Source organism: Sciurus vulgaris, assembly GCF_902686455.1.
Source record: "Sciurus vulgaris genome assembly, chromosome: 11".
NCBI classification, from domain to species: domain Eukaryota; kingdom Metazoa; phylum Chordata; class Mammalia; order Rodentia; family Sciuridae; genus Sciurus; species Sciurus vulgaris.
This window is the reverse complement of record NC_136472.1, coordinates 79,357,716-79,370,711: the sequence shown is the minus strand read 5'-3', so window position 1 is coordinate 79,370,711 and position 12,996 is coordinate 79,357,716. Positions and strand designations below refer to the sequence as shown.

The window sequence follows — 12,996 nt, the reverse complement described above, 5'->3', positions numbered from 1 at the left end:
GGTAAATGGATAGTGCTGGAGAATATCATGATAAGTGAAATAAGCCAATCCCCCCCAAAACCAAAGGCTGAATGTTTTCTCTGATATGCGGATGCTAATTCACAACAAGTAAGGTGCCTAGGGAAGAATAGAGTTTCTTTAAATTAGGTAAAGGGGAGTGAAGGGAGAGGAGAAGGTATGGGGATAAGAAGGATAGTAGAATGAATCAGACATTATTATCCTATGCACATATATAACTATGTGACCAGTGGGATTCTACATTATGTACAACCAGAGGAATGAGAAATTATATTCCATCTATGTATGATGTGTCAAAGTGCATTCTACTGTCACATATGACTAATCAGAAAAAAATTTTTAAAATGTTTAAGTTGGGAAAAAATGTAATAAAATGGAAGCATACAGAATGTAGCTTTTTGTATTTGACTTTTCCATTTAGCATAATGTTCTTGGAATTCATTCAGATTTTGCATGTTTTGTAGCTCATTCCTTTTTGATCACTGAGTAGTATGCCATTGCATGGACAGTAATATCTGTAATATTTCTAGTTTGATGATTAAATATAGAGCAGTCTTAACACCTTTCATTTGAATTTCACTACATAGCATTATAATTGCTAGGATATATATAACAAATGTATGTTTGATCCTATAGTGAATTCTTAAAATGTCTTTCAAATTTTTGGCACTATTTTATATCCAGTTAATGAGTTATTAAAGTTCTAATTGCTCTGTATGTTCATCACAATTTGACATTTTCATCTACTTTTTAAAATTTTAATCATTCTAATGTCTTTGGTAGAATCTGATTATGGTTTTATTTTGTAATTTCCTAATGACAATTGATGTTAAGCAATTTTTCATGATTTCAGTTTTTTATTTAGTAACCATTTAAGACTTACAGAAAATTTGCAAAAATTATATATTTGTGTGTGTGTGTATATATATATATATACCCTTCACTGAAGTTTTGTAATTATTAATATTTTTATTTTAGATTTTTTATTTGTTCTAATTAGTTATACATGACAGTAGAATGTACTTGGACACATCATACATAGATGGAGCATAATTTCTCATTCTTCTGCTTGTACATGATGTAGACTCACACTGGTCATGTAGTGATATATGTATACAAGGAAATAATGCCTGATTCATTCTACTATCCTTCCTACCCTGAATTTCCTCCCCTCCCTTCACTCCCCTCTTACCTAATCTAAAGCAACTCTATTCTTCCCTAGCCCCCTCTTATTTTGAATTAGCATCCACATATCAGAGAATACATTTGGCCTTGGTTTTTTTGGGATTGGCTTATTTCCCTTAGCATGATATTCTCTAGCTCCATCCATTTACTGGCAAATGCCATCAATTATCAAGAATATAAACAACAATAAATGTTGGTGAGGATGTGGGGAAAAAGGTACGCTCATGCATTGCCGGTGGCATTGCAAATTGGTGCAACCATTATGGAAAGCAGTATGGAGATTCCTTGGGAAACTTGGAATGGAACCACAATTTGACCCAGCTATCCCACTCCTCAGTTTATACCCAAAGGACTTAAAATCAGCATACTACAATGACACAGCCACATCAATGTTCATAGAAGCTCAACTCAAAATAACTAAACTACTTAGGTGTAGCTAAACTACCAACTTAGGTATCCTTCAGCAGATGAATGGATAAAGAAAATGTGGCATATATGCAATGGTATATTACTCAGCTTTAAAGAAGAATGAAATATTAATATTTTTACCATACGTGCTTGATTATATTCTCCCCTATGTGATGTGTATATGCACATACCTCTCTAAATGTCAATATACCTGTCTTTATCATATATATTATATTTTCAGGAACAATTTAAGAGAAACTTACACTTGCAATTGCCCTTTACCCCTAAATTCTTCACTGCGTATTTTCTGAAAACAATGTTCTCTTATGTAACCACAGGGTAATGAAGAACTTAAAATCGGTGCCATAGAATTTGTTCAAGTTTCAGGAATTACTCCAATAATCTCCTTTGTGTATATAGTGTTTGTGCATGCCTGTGTGTCTATGTGTATGCATATTTTTTACCTTGTTTAATACTGTATTTGTCAGTTTTCCATTATTGTAGCAAATACATGAGAGAATGAGCTTATAAGGTTGATGACCTATTTTGGCTCATGGCTTTGGAGGTTTGAGTCCATGGTCAGTTGGCTCTGTTGCTTTTGGGTCAGTGGTAAGGCAGTACATCATGGTGGGAGTACATGGCAGAGAAACTACATGGTGACTGACAAGTGGAAAGAGAGGCAGTAAGAGGCTCAGGTCCTGATATTCCATTCAGGAGCACAGTCCAAATGACCAGGGTTCCTCTCACTAGGTCTCATCTCTTATGAGTTCTAGTATTTACCAGTAGTGCCACAAGTTGAGAATGAAGCCTTTTAATACCAAAACCTTTAGGGGACTTTTATCCAAACTATAGCAAATATCTGATCTGAAATTACACATTGCAAATACTTGTCATAAATGTTTAGTCTCTGTTATTCTGGAATAGTTTTGTCTTTTATAACCTTGACAGAGTTGACCAGTGCAGGACACTTTCTATCATAAAGCTTTCTTGTTTGAGTTTGTCTGGTTTCCTTATGATTAACTATTGATTTTACATTTTGTGGCAGGAATACCACAGAAATGATGTGTTGTTATTCTCAGTGCACTATAATAGCAGGCAAATTGTTGATTTTCCTTATTTTTAATGAAGTTAAATTCAATTGCTTACTTAGTGTCTCTTAAATTACTCTGCTGGAAATATATATACATATATTTATTTACATATATATATATATATTTATACATATACTCTTTGAAATTAATTTGTACCATAGGGGAAGATACTTTGAGATTATGTAAGTAGCCTACTATTCTTCAAGCTCTAGTTCCCTACTTCTGGCATCCAGTGATGATTTGTGATGAAATCAGTTACGTATATTATGGTTGCAAATTAGTAATTTTCTAATTGATCATTCTTTCCTCAATTACCTGTTCTCATCCTAATATATAAAAAAAGTTTCCTTCCTTTTCCTCATTTATTTACTTATTTATTCATGGATTTACATTAATTGGTGCTCTCATATTCTTATTGTCTTTAAGACATTATAATCTCACATTTGGAAGGCTCAAACTGCTCCAGATTGGCCCTTGGGTGCTCCTTCAATCTGGCACTCTTTCTTTTGAATGTGTATCCATCATTCTTTGAAGACTTCCCACAGCAATAAGATCCAGTTCCTTCTACTTTTCCAACCTCTGCTCTGGAGTAAAATTTTGCTTTAGATGCTTCATTTAAATTAATTTTTAGTTTTTCTCCAGTGGAAAGTTTAAATTAGAAACTATGTATTGGTATTTGAAGAACTCATTATTATGATGTCTCTTCTAGTACATCTGATTCCAATCCAACTGCTCAGAATTTGTACGAGTCTTCCACCTTGTGTGTTAAAATGCCTTTTTTCAGCACTGAGAAACTTTCAACTATGTTTACCTCAAAATAATTGTTTATTTGTAGACTGATTTATACAGAATGTAGTTTCAGAATTACTTACATATACCACTGAGTGAAACAACTCTATTTACCAAAGTTCAATATTTATTTGCAATTCTTTTTGTCTTTTGCCTGAGAATATAATGTTAAAATACTGGGTTCAAAAAAATAATTGTCTTTTTTTAAAATCTCCTATAATGCGGTTATTTACTGATTTCAAATGTTAGGTTCATTTGTTTATGTTTGTATATTGGTTCTTGGTTTACTTTTTGCACTTTAGGGTCTTTATTAAGGAACTTGGTACCTGTGCTTGCATATTGATCCTTATGGTATTTCCATCAATTGCACAGTTTCTGGTCATCACCCATTCATGTTAATACACTGAAGAAACTAGGCATAAAAGGAACTTATTTCAACATCACAATTCCAATATATGACAACCCAAAGCCAATATTATACTAAATGGGGAAAGGCTGAAACATTTTCTGTAACATCAGAAACAAGACAAGGATGACACTCACTACTCCCATTTAATATAGTTCTTGAAATTTTAGCCAGGCTGTCAGGTAAGAGAAGGAAATAAGAGTGATACAAATAGGAAAGGAAGAAATAAAATTCTCTCTCTTTGTAAATGATATTATCCTATACTTGGAAGACCTGTAAAACACTACCAGAAGATTTCTAGATCTTATAGACAAATTCAGCAAAATAACAGGGTATAAAGTCTACATACAAAAGTTAATAGCTTTCCTACATGCCAATGAAAAACCCAATGGAAAAAAATCATTAAACAATTCTATTTCTAATAACTTAAAAGAAAAAAATACTGAGATCATATGGTGGTTCCATTACCCCATATTTTTAGGAACCTCCATACTGATTTTCATAGTGGTTGTACTAATTTTATACCACTCCTCCATATTTATCCTGAGCAATTAAAGTTATCTTTCTACAGTGATACATGAATAACCATGTTTATAGCAGCACAATTCACCATAGCAAAACTATGAAACCAGCCTAGGTGTCCATAAGTGGAAGAGTGGAAAAAGAAATGTGGTATATATACACAATGAAATTTTATTCACCCATAAAGGAATATGAAATTATGGTATTTGTAGGAAAAGAGGAACTAAAGACTATCTTGTTAAGCAAAATAAGTTAGAATCAGAAGGTCTAGGGATGTAGGTTTTCTCTCATGTGCAGAAGCTAGGGAGGAAAATGGGAAAGAAAGGTGGTGATGGATCTCCTAAAAATCAAAGGGAGACCAGTTGAGGAAAGGAACCAAAAACTGGAAGGTGAGGAGGGAGAGGGAAGTGCTTGGGAGTGATATTGGTCAAATTATACTGTTATATTTTGAATATGTAACAATAAGTCCTGTCAATACACACAACTATAATCCACCAATAAAAATGGTGGGAAAACAACAACAACAAAAATATCTGGGAATAAATCTAACCAAGGAGATGAAAGACCTCTGTAGTGAAAATTAAAGAACATGGAAGAAGGAAAGTAAAAAAGACCTTAGAAGATGGAAAAGTCTTCTATGTTCTTGGATAGGCAGACTTACTCTTTTTAAAATGGCCATACTACCAAAAGCGTTATACATACTCAATACCAAGTACATCAAAATTCCAATGACATTCTCCACAGAAGTTTAAAACAACAGTCCTAAAACTCATATGGAACAACAGAAGACCCAGAATAGCCACAGTGATAACTGAACAAGAAGATGATGCTGGAGGCTTCACAATACCTAACCTCAAATTTACACCATGAACTATAGTAATGAAACACTATGATAGTGGCATAAAAACAGACATGAAGACAAATGAGTAGAATAGAAGACACAGAGACAAACCCCACAGGTATGATCATCTCATTTTTTTCCATTTTTTGTTATTAAAAATCATAAATTTACATAGGGCAATGTTGTTTGATTCATTCTGTTATTTTTCCCTTCCCCCCACCCCTCCCACCCCTCTTTTCCCTATATACAGTCCTTCCTTCCTCCATTCTTACCACCCTCCTTATCCCTAACCCTAAACCTAACCCTAGCCCTAATGTTAACCCCTCCTACCCCCCATTATATGTCCTCATCCGCTGATCAGCGAGATCATTTGTCCTTTAGTTTTTTGAGATTGTCTTATCTCACTTAGCATGATATCTTCGAATTTCATCCATTTGCCTGCAAATGCCATAATTTTATCATTCTTCATGGTGGAGTAATATTTCATTGTATATATATATGCCACAGTTTCTTTATCCATTCATCAACTGAAGGGCATCTAGGTTGGTTCCACACTCTGGCTATGGTGAATTGAGCAGATATGAACATTGATGTGGCTGTATCTCTGTACTATGCTGATTTTAAGTTCTTTGGGTATAGGCCAAGGAGTGGGATAGCTGGGTCAAATAGTGGTTCCATTCCAAGCTTTCTGAGGAATCTCCATACTGCTGTCCAGAGTGGCTGCACTAATTTGCAACCCCAACAGGAATGGATGAGTGTACCTTTTTCCCCACATCCTCTCCAACACCTATTATTGCTTGTGTTCTTGATAATCGCCATTCTAATTGGGGTGAGATGAAATCTTAGGGTAGTTTTGATTTGCATTTCTCTTATTACTAGAGATGTTGAACATTTTTCATATATTTGTTGATTGCTTGTAGATCTTCTTCTGTGAAGTGTCTGTTCATTTCCTTAGCCCATTTGTTGATTGGATTATTTGTATTCTTTTTTTTTTCTTTTTTTTTATAATTTAAAGAAAAATCATACTTCACTGAGATGACAGGATACCAATCTAAGATATTTTTTGAATGGTCATAAATAGCTTATCTGTGTAAAATAACTAGTCCAAACAAGCTATTTTTTAAATCCCTTTCTATGTAAAAACTGAGGTTTCCAATTTTCCTCTTCTCAAACATTCTATAAAAAGCCCACATACATGGACATATGATCGGGTTCAGTTTTAAGAGGTAGTTCTAGAAGTGCACTATCCACTAAAGTGGCCACTACCCATGTGTGGCTACTAAGCATCTGGAATGTAGTCAGTCTGAACTGAGCTTTGCTTAAGTGTAAAATATACACAGGTTTTGAACACTACAAAAATTAAAAAAGAAAAACTCCCAAATATATTTTGAATTGATTACATGTTGAAATAAAATACTGGATATACTATGTTAAATAAACACACATAATTAAAATTGTTTTCATTTGCTTCTTGTGACCTTCTAAAATTACCAGAAAGTGTATTATTGTGGTTTAAGCCAGGATGGTGGTGTATGCCTATAATTCCAGTGGCTGGAGGCTGAGGCAGGAGGATTACAAGTTTGGGGCCAGCTTCAGCAACTTAGTGAGACCTTGTCTCAAAAATAAAGATAAAAATGGCTGGGGATGTGGCTGAGTGGTACATAGCCCATAGGTCCAATCCTGAGTACTGTCCCCGCTCCCCACCAAAAGAGAAAGAAAAAAGTAAATAATTCTATTATCACAATTGTGCATTTCCCATTATCAATTCAGTAATTCTATATTACATATGGAAAAAGCCAATGATTAATAGAGCTAAGATGGTAGTTCACTTTACATACCTTTTAGCAGGTAATTTTAGTTTCAAAGAATATCATGGTCTTATACTAACCAAAGTACAGTGATCAAATTAACTTAAAACACTTTGACCATTCCAATTTTTCTTAAAGACCGCCCTAAACCTACAGCATATAATGCATAGTTTGCCACAGGTATAAAACATAGTTACTGTTATTCATGGACATTCTTACTATATAAACATCCAAATTAGAAACATTCAAAATGAACAGAACCAATGGCATTTCAGTTGAAATAGCCAGTCACACCAATGGAAGCATTAAAGCAAGAAATGTGGTCAGAACACTTTTAGAATGGCTACTGAGCAACCTGAATTCAAATTTCTGAAAAATCAAAATCATAACACCTTTTACATGCCCGTTCCATAAATACTATACGAAACATCCTCATGAAGTATCTCTGACATTCTACTGAAACTTATCTTTACTGAGCAACTCTGGGATCTGTAAAAACACAAGGTAACACTCTGACCTCTTCTAAGTACACCCAGGTTTACTGGCAATGTGAATCATCCCTCAGGTCTTTCTGCTTCCTAAAATGGAAGAAGCAACAGACCTGAACAACTTCATTTAACTACTAAGCCACAAAATGTTAGTTACTGTCAATGTAAAAGCTGGTAATTTTTATAACATTTAAAATATGAATTCAAAATGGAGAATAAATTCCAGGCAAAATGATTTAAAAATTTTAAACTATAATTGCTTTTATAACCAAATGTAGGAAAACACTGATTCTCTAATTATTCTGTAATACTGCCCCACAGTTTTAAAACACCCATTTAAAATAAATGATTCTGATGCTGTTCATAATAGAATAAAAATCTTTAGCTTTCATGGTTCATATTGAATAAGAAATATATTAAATTTGGGCATGATAAATTAGTAGTAAAAAGAGCATGGAACTATTGATTCACTCAAATCATATCCCATTCGAATAGTCTAAGGACTTCATCAGACAGATTCAAAAATAAGTAAGTAAACTTTCAATTTAAAAATACAAACATTTCAATGTGTTGATTGAATAAAAAATACAGAAAGTGTGATGTCACCAAACGTGCATTTTTCAGGATTCATTCCAAAATTCAGGGTAACATAGTATTTCATTTAAATTATGGCATTTGAGGAAAATTATACTTTTGGGCAAAGATCACATAGTACATGCTTTTTTTGAGGAGGATGTGTTAGAAAAACTACAATAATATTGCCTTAACATTTCTAAAATCACATAAAACCATCATCTCTGACTGCCATTACAATAAATTTTCATACTGGGTATATTACTGTCTGCTTACTAGTAATCATAACACATAAAAATGGACTCAAAATGAATATTTAAAATCAATTATTTTTCGTAAGTGAAACATTTCTGAGACTTTTTAAGATTTGTGTCTTAAGCATACAGTACTACAATGCTGGCTACATAAAATAAATAGAAAATCTTTCTGAGAGGAAGCTCAATAATCAGAGGCTATACTGCATTTAAAGATTGAACACTGGCTATATACAAAAGGGAAAACACTTCAACAATACTTCATGTTACAGAGTTCTCTCTTTTAATATGGCATTCATGAGTTTTCCATTCTGACATTCAAAATTAACAGGAATAGTGAAATTCTTTTATCCTTTGGTTTCCAAGGACAAACAATGCAGTTAAAATGCTTCTGGTTTTAGTTCCTCTAGGATGACATTCATTAGCAGAGTAACCTCTGATGCTTCAGCTGAAGTTTGGCAGTCCAAGAAGTGCACCAACTGCTCCAAAGTATCCCTCATGTTCTAGAAACAATGCTTTCAGTTGACCTTTGGACCAATAATCCAGTGCATATGCCAGAAGTTTCATTGATAGAGTATTGACACGTAAAAAGTTCCCAACAAAGACAACTCTGTTTATTTTCTCATTAACAGCGCACATTCGTGCCACAGAATCAATATTATTGGTGATAGTAACTAAAGTAGCTCTTGCCAGATCTTCTTTACTAACAGATTCTCGCTTCTCTTTATAAATCATATTTCCAAAACTAGATGCTACAGTCCAACCTGGCAGACCAAATCTTTCATAATGGCCTCCATAAATATCACGGACCAATTTGTCAGCTTGGGTGCTGTCACCTTTGGATGCCATTTCAAGAGCCTCTTCAAAACTTTCACAGCCAGTCAGTAAACTGCATAAACCCAGAAAGGTACCCCCTCCAAGGCTTGTCCCGGTCACTCGTTTATAGTTATCTTTGGAGTGGACTGCTAAGATACTGACTCCTGAACCAATGTTCACCACCAGTAGTGGATAGGGGTCATCTAGGTTAAAAGGCATCTTTTGGCATCGCTCAGGTTCTGAGGCATTAGCAAAATAATAGCACTCTGCTAGTCCATTGAAACTGACAGAATCTATATACAGCAAGCCCTTTACAAAGCAGTCAAGTTCATCCAGTTTGTGCAGGTGGAGGTTTCCAATTGTGTGAAAATCTTTTTCAAACTTGTAAGCACCACCTCCTGTAGCACACAGCACCGTTTGTAATGTTGAGATTTTTGTCTCTTCCCATTTGGATAAAAGTAGGCAGGTCATGAGTTGGAAATCTGATAAAGTGCAAGTTCCCTCTTCGGCCAAAAAGTGTTAAATCCTTAAGTTCAAGGTGTACATCCCGAATGCCAGTGGATCCATATGCTACATTAGAAGTCAAATATTTCCGAATACTTTTTAAGCTCTCAACTTCCTCTTGCTCTTCCTCTGCTGTGATATCAATAGGTTCAAAATACGAGAGTTTTACTAGAGTTCCCCCAATGTCCATGCCAAACCATGGGAAAGAGGGTTTCTTGGCATCCTTGATCTTCATGGTGTCGGCCTGAGGGGCGAGGGGAAGCCTCGGGTCCGAAGCTCGGGGAAGCGCTCTGGCGACTCGGGAGCTGGCAGGGCCGCGCCGAGAGGCCCGGCCGGTTCCTCCTGGATTATTTGCATTCTTGGTGTAGAGTTTTTTGAGTTCTTTATAGATTCTGGATATTAGCACTCTATCTGAAGTATGAGTGGCAACGGTATTCTCCCACTCTGTAGGCTCTCTGTTCACATTACTGATAGTTTCCTTTGCTGAGAGAAAGCTTTTTAGTTTGAATCTATCCTAGTGGTTGATTCTAGCTTTTATTTCTTGTGCTATGGGAGTCCTGTTAAGGAAGTCTGATCCTAAGCCAACAAGTTTAAGGTTTGGACCTACTTTTTCTTCTATAAGATGCAGGGTCTCTGGTCTGATTCCAAGGTCCTTGATCCATTTTGAGTTGAGTTTTGTGCAGGGTGACAGATAGGGGTTTAATTTCATTCTGTTGCATATGGTTTTCCAGTTTTCCCAGCACCATTTGTTGAAGAGGCTATCTGTTCTCCATTGCATATTTTTGGCACCTTTGTCTAGTATGAGAAAATTGTATTTATTTGGGTTTGTGTCCGTGTCCTCCATTCTGTACCATTGATCTACCTGTCTATTTTGGTACCAATACTATGCCGTTTTTGTTACTATTGCTTTGTAATAGAGTTGAAGATCTGGTATTGTGATACCCCCTGCTTCGCTCTTTCTACTGAGGATTGCTTTAGCTATTCTGGGTTTCTTATTCTTCCAGGTGAATTTCATAATTGCTTGCTCTATTTCTGTAAGTTACATCATTGGGATTTTAATTGGAATTGCATTGAATCTATATAGCACTTTTGGTAGTATGGCCATTTTGACAATATTAATTCTTCCTATCCATGAACATGGGAGATCTTTCCATCTTCTAAGGTTTTCTTTAATTTTTTTCTTTAGTGTTCTGTAGTTCTCATTGTAGAGGTCTTTCACCTCTTTTGTGAGATTGATTCCCAAGTATTTTATTTTTTTTTTGGTGCTATTGTGAATGGGGTAGTTTTCCTAATTTCTCTTTCTGAAGATTCATCATATACATATAAAAATGCATTGGATTTATGAGCATTGATCTTGTAACCTGCTACTTTACTGAATTCACTTATGAGTTGTAAGAGTTTTCTGGTGGAATTTCCAGGTTCCTCTAAATATATAATCATGTCATCAGCGAACAGGGATAGTTTGAGTTCCTCTTTTCCAATTCGTATCCCTTTAATTTCTTTGGTTTGTCTAATTGCTCTGGATAGAGTCTCAAGAACGATGTTGAATAGAAGTGGTGAAAGAGGGGATCCCTGCCTTGTTCCAGTTTTTAGGGGGAATGCTTTCAGTTTTTCACCATTTAGAATGATATTGGCCATGGGCTTAGTGTAGATGGCCTTCACAATGTTAAGGAATGATCCCACTACCCCAATTTTTTCTAGTGTTTTGAGCATGAAGAGTTGCTGTATTTCATCGAATGCTTTTCCTGCATCTATTGAAATAATCAACAAATAAACGACTTAACGTTACAGCTCAAAGCCCTAGAAAAAGAAGAGCAGACCAACACCAAAAGTAGTAGAAGACAGGAAATAGTTAAAATCAGAGCCGAAATCAATGAAATTGAAACAAAAGAAACAATTGGAAAAATTAACAAAATAAATAGTTGGTTCTTTGAAAAAATAAACAAAATTGATAAACCCTCTGCCACACTAACAAAGAGAAAGAGGGAGAAAACTCAAATTACTAAAATTCGGAATGAACATGGAAATATCACAACAGACATGAGAGAAATACAAAACATAATTAGAAGCTATTTTGAAAATCTATACTCCAACAAAACAGAAAACCTCGAAGACATCAACAAGTTTCTAGAGACATATGAATTACCTAAACTGAGCGAGGAGAACATACACAACTTAAATAAATCAATTTCAAGCAATGAAATAGAAGAGGTCATCAAAAGTCTACCAACAAAGAAAAGTCCGGGACCAGATGGGTTCTCAGCCGAGTTCTACAAAACCTTTAAAGAAGAGCTCATTCCAATACTTCTCAAAGTATTCCATAAATTGAAGAGGAGGGAACCCTCCCAAACTCATTCTATGAATCCAATATCACCCTGATACCAAAACCAGACAGAGACTCATCAAGGAAAGAAAATTTCAGACCAATATTCTTAATGAACATTGATGCAAAAATTGTCAACAAAATTTTAGCAAATCGCATACAAAAATATATTTAAAAAGATAGTGCACCACGACCAAGTGGGTTTTATCCCAGGGATGCAAGGTTGGTTCAACATCTGGAAATCAATAAATGTCATTCACCATATCAGCAGACTAAAAGTTAAGGATCATCTCATTTTTGACAAATGTGCTAAAAGTGTAAGGTGGAGAAGAGTGATTTTAGCAGATCGTTCTGGGAAAACGCGATAGATATTTATAGAGGAGTGAAACTAGACCCCTATCTATCACCCTGCACAAAGGTCAACTCAAAGTGCATAAATCTTCCTTTTATTCAGAGTACTCCCTTCTGGCAGCTCCTGAGACACTGCATGTCCCCCAGTGTTGCCCAGATCTCATCCACAACCTGTAACTGACTCAGATCCATTCAAAATAATAAGTAACTTCTTTAATAACGTATTGAATAAGAGCCATTAGTGTCCTTTTGAAGAGATGCGGTCAGTACTCTGAAAGTTATGACTTGTTTAGTTCCCAAAACTCATGGTAGCTTGACCAGGATTCATGCCCTCTGCTTTTGATTGCTCCTTTCTGACCCTTTTCATTCACCCATCAGGAAGCCTCTGTGACTGTGTGGATTGTATCGTTTGATTTTCGCTTCCATCTCCTCTGCTATTCTAAGTGCCCCCATATAGTCTAAGCCTTGTTTCCGTTGTCTATGTAGCTAGCTAGAACACTACTTACATAGTTATGTTTAATAATAACTTTTAAAATAAACAGCATGTCTCCAAAACTCCTGAACATCTAAAGTGTGCATGTGGGTAAGAAGTAACTGCTTAGCTGTGGAATGTTTCAGA

At 35.3% G+C, this 12,996-nt stretch overlaps 1 pseudogene across 1 annotated transcript in view; it reads right to left on the bottom strand.

The window, feature by feature from the left end:
* The window catches only part of LOC306640572 (pantothenate kinase 3-like), a 136,946-nt pseudogene extending 126,953 nt beyond the window's left edge, over positions 1-9,993 (bottom strand). The window contains exon 1 of the transcript XR_013766812.1: positions 8,206-9,993. The product of XR_013766812.1 is annotated as a pantothenate kinase 3-like (transcript). The remainder of the gene's footprint in view (positions 1-8,205) is intronic.
* Positions 9,994-12,996: the final 3,003 nt, after the last annotated feature.